This window comes from Lemur catta, chromosome X, assembly GCF_020740605.2.
Source record: "Lemur catta isolate mLemCat1 chromosome X, mLemCat1.pri, whole genome shotgun sequence".
Classification (NCBI taxonomy): domain Eukaryota; kingdom Metazoa; phylum Chordata; class Mammalia; order Primates; family Lemuridae; genus Lemur; species Lemur catta.
This window is the reverse complement of record NC_059155.1, coordinates 13,971,183-13,976,322: the sequence shown is the minus strand read 5'-3', so window position 1 is coordinate 13,976,322 and position 5,140 is coordinate 13,971,183.

Below are 5,140 nucleotides of genomic sequence, written 5' to 3'. Positions count from 1 at the left end.
TGATAATAAACAACTATGTTACTGGGTTATGTATTTACTATACTATACTTTTATTGTTATATTAGAGTATACTCCTTCTACTTTTAAAAAAAGTTAACTGTAAAACCACTTCAGGCAGGTCCTTCCAAAAGTGTTCTAGAAGGCATTGTTATCGTAGGAGAAGACATCTGCGTGCATGTTATTGCATGTGAACACCTTCTAGTAAGACAAGATGTGAAAGTGGAAGACAGTGATATTGATGAGCCTGACCCTGGGTAGACCTAGGCTAATGCATTTGTGTCTTAGTTTTTAACAGTTTTTAACAATATTGCTTTGCATGTTGTCATCCTTTGTGTCAAGGATGTAATAACTGTAAGTGTGTTTTCAACTTGGGTCCACGATTGATACATGTACTTCAAATTTATTCATATGCACTGTTACGGTATTCCATTTTAAGAATGTACCTCATTTTATTTATCCATTCTTCCATGCATAATTTCTTAGGCTGATTCCAATCTTACATTATTTCAAACAATGCTGCAATGAGCATTCTGGTTCAGTCTCCTGGTGCCATATATGAGAAGGTGAATGCTGCTTTTTTGCCAAGTTCCTCAACCAATGTTCATGGAACTCCCACTCTACATAAGAGTGGCACATTTGGGAGGACAAAGTTTCCTCCTGAAGAACCTAGTGACCAGAACACTAGAAGGTCTTCAGAATTCTCTTATCTCATTATGTTTGGTCAAACATTTTTGACCTAAACCAAAATGACCAAGCCAGGAAAACCTAAAGTGACAAGATCAAGGTTACCTTCTCTCTTAATTCTCGGTTCAGAGTCTTGGTCTCTGAGAGTCAAAGCAAAATATATTTGTTTGTCCGCCTGGCCTGATGGATCCTCATGCATCAGTGACAGAGGGAGGTTAAGTAGTCAATGACAATCAGGTTGCAATGTCATTTCATCAAGTATCACAAGTGGCAAGAGACTTTTAGATGGTAGAGTCAAACTCAGGCTGTTTTACAGTGCAAAGGCAGAAGGTAACCAAATAGTTAGCCCACCACTGGATTTCCGAGTTGTTCTTTGGGTGTCACCTGCTGTTGCTCTGTTGTGGAGCTAGACGAAAGAGCATATGATGTTTATGAGTCTTTACTGAGGAGGACTCATGCTATAAGTCCGTGAGAAACTTGACAGTTCGGACGTTAATGTGGACTGCCCTTTTTTTTCCTCAGGATATTTCCAGAAGATTTTCTATTGCTCACTGAGTTCACATTTGCCCCCTTTATAAAATTTTCCTTAGACACTGTCAATTGTCTAGGTCTGTCAGAAACAGGAAAAAAAGTTTTGAAGCATCAGTGGATATTATCATTTAAGTCAGGTTATAATGGAGGTACTTTCTGCCTTTTTGCTCCCCACTATTCGTTACATCCTTTATCTCAAAAGTCTCTGATGCCACCCACTGTCCTTAAGCACCCAAGGAATTAATGCAGCTCTGTAATCTACCGATGGCAGCCCTGCTTTCTTGCCAGTCTGAAAAAACTACAGTTTAAATTCTTACAGACACATTTACTTTCTTAGATTGAGTCCTTTCCACTGCTATCACATAATTTCTCTGTGAACTCCCTTTAGGAATGTAGCCTGAAGCTTAGCAAGGAGCCCTGAGTTTCCCTAATAACTCTCATGCTCCATTCCACACGCAAAAGCTGTCTCCCTCTTCACATGATAGTGCTTTTTCTGGAAAAGTACGAATAAAATATAACAATGTTAGGCTGTTTCCATGTGATACTAAATCAAGGTGTTAATTAGAGTAATTCAAGATTTTTTTAAATTATCACATACTCATAAAAAGAGTCAAACGGATTTCTTTGGATTGTGGTCAATAATTTCTGTAATTGTGGTATTTATTACCACCAGCAAATACAGAATAGAAGCTGGTAAGCAGACTAACTTTAAAATTGAAAAAATATATATATATATATATGTATTTTAACATGTGTTAGAAAACTACTACTATAACATTATAAAATATCAAGCCCGTTATTTCAGAACTATTATTGCTTAGGATGAAGCTCCACTTTCTAGTTGACAAAAATTATATATATTTCTGATTTACAACATGATGTTTTGATAAATATTATGGAATGGCTAAATCAAGCTGATTAGCATATGATCACATACTTATTTTTTGTGATGAGAACATTTAAAACCTACTCTCGGCAATTTCCAAATATATAATACACTGTTATTAACTATAATCACCATGTTGTACAATGGATCTCCTGAGAGGCTATTTTGTTAAAGAAGTGAGTCAATTTGATGAAAAGTATTGAGTGAATAATAGGATAGGTGGTTTATGGATGTAGCAAAAATAGTGAAGGTGGTATGTCAGTGAGTAATACTTGAAAAACACGGATGTTGTAAATGTTTTGCTTCCTTCCAAGGACTCTGAAGAAATGGCCTAGGGGCTCTAAAACCCATTTGGATATCATTTAAAAATATTTGAAAACAACTTGAAATTTTTAACTGAAGAAAATGAAACTAAAAACAATGCAAACACTCAAAAACATTATAGATGCCACATTTTAATACATTGAAGACCAACAAGTGCTTTATCTTGCGATGCTCAGTAGATTCATTTTTGTACAAGATTCAAACTTCACTTGTCATTCAGTTTCATCCAAGAATATACCATAATTCCACAGTATGTTATTAAATGAAGGAATAAAAGTTATTGCCATTTGCAAATACTTATCTGTGAAGATCAAAATATTCTTACTACTGTGCAACCAAAACAAATTAAGAAATGAATGGATACAACTGCATCATAACTCCCAATTTCAAATATTTGTGTTTATCAAAACAGTTATATTTATTAATTTTTACAAGTAAATATGTATCTGGGCTAGTAAGTAAATTTATATTAGTAAACTACTGCTTTTACATGATTTATATATTGAGGTGCAATATGGAACTTTATTTGAAAAGGTGGCTTCATCATTGCACAGGTTTGGAAACCATTGGTGGAGATAAAGCAGCCAGTTGAATTACTAAAATTTGCACTAGCATGATGTATTAGGATTTTATGTAGAATGAGAGAGAAATTCCACTTAATAATAAGAGTTTATATTTATTTAATACTTCTTATATCAGTAAAGTTAGGTGAGGTTGTGCTGCAGTAACAAGTAAATGCAAAATCTCAGTTGTGAACCACAAAGGTTTATTTCTCACTCGTGCTATATGTCTTTCATGGTTTGGTTGAGCCTCTGTCCCATACTATCCTCACTCCAGGATGCAGGCTAATATGAGGTCTGTCCAGAAAGTATTCAGCCATGTAATGTGAAAAATAGAGACATTTATTGAAAAAGATACAAGATACAAGAAACATTGTACATAGGACAACGATGCCTCATTCCCCTTCAAAGTAGGCACCTTGAGACCTCACACAGTTCTCCCAGTATCTCTTAACCTAACCTGTACACGTTCACCATTCTCTGGTATTCTGCTTGTTGCAGGCCTTTCAGAATGTGGATCACTTTCAACAGATTCTCGATCATCTTTGAAGCATTTGTGCCACACTTTTATTTGTGCTGCATTCATTGCATCATCCCTGAAAGCCTTCTAAATGATCCGAATAGTTTCTGCAGAGGAATGTTCAAGCTTAAGGCAAAATTTGATGCAGATTTGTTGCTTACTTGCTCAGTCATTTTGAATGTGATGGCCACAAAATACACGTGCTCACTCCACGGCATCTAGCACCCCACTGACTAATACAGTGAAGTCATCATTGCTCACGCATGCACATTACAGTCACCTTGGCTGCCAGGTTACATCGATGTCATGCAAACCATTCTCATTATATAATAATGGCTGGATACTTTCCGGACAGCCCTTATAGATCAACCTCTACCTGGAACATTGCAGCTACATAGCAGAGGAAAGAGGGTACATGAAAACCATACACTGGCTCTTAAAGCCTCTGCCTGCATATAACACATGTCATTTTTTGCTCATATGTCATTAGTCAAACCAAATCACAGGACCAAGCCTGCATTCAAAAGGGCAGAGATGTGTTACAATTCCATAGAGAGGGACACTACAAGAAGGGGCACAGAATCTAGGTAAATAGTTCTACAATCTTCCATGCTTATTATGTGCCAGGCCCTCTTCATTTATGACTTACAGCAATCTGATAAGGCAGTTGCTATAATTACCCCATTCTAGAGGTGAATCAATGGAGGCTCAGAGAGTTTAAATGACCTGCTGAAGGTCACACATCTGGATAGTAGCCAAGCTGGGATTTACAATGCAGCCAGTCTGACTCCAGAGCCTGTGCTCTTAACCATCATGCTATAGTGCTTAGCTTAGACTTCCCACCAAACTGACTGGTTTTGCTCTTCAGCCGTAGCCAAAGTGGGTATTTTAAATAGGTTACAAAATTATACTGAAGGCTATGATTCTACAGGGGCTTATAGTATGATTCCATAGTGTATTTAATGTATTAATGTATGAATTCCACAAAGACAACAATTTCAGTCATCTTCAAACATATAAATCAGACACATTCAAAATACGGGTAGTTCATTGCAGCTCAGTGTTTTGTTACCAGAAAGATATCTCTGTATATTTATAAAGATTGCTGCCAGCCTTAGAATTAAGCATAGCATGTAATCTAATTATCTTCTGTAGGATAAAAATAAGCCATCAAAGGCAGAGTCTCACCTAAGGTCACTTTCAGGGTGTTCCCTAACGTATACTCAAGAAAACAAGGGACCCTGAAACAAAGAGGCTGATTTAGCTGACTCTGACTAAGGGAGGACCCACGGGCCTTAGAGTTGGAGGATCCCTGTTCTTGGGAACAATACCACTAATAATGCAGCTTTTGAGTGGAGCCAGGACCTAAGTTTTTGTATAGACATGATGCCCCTAAGGAACAAAGTCAATCAGGAAACAAATCACTAACTGGGCTGGAATTTCATCAGCGCAGAAAGCAGCTGGAGTTGTAAAATTGAGGACCCTTAACAAATGGAAGAAATAAATTCCTGGCCACAGTCTAATCAAATTAACAGGTTGAAGTTTAGAAACAAATTCCTATAGATAGATTCCATGGCCATACTAGCAATCTCTGGACCTGTCCCGCCTCATTTCTTAATACTCATGTCTTTGCCT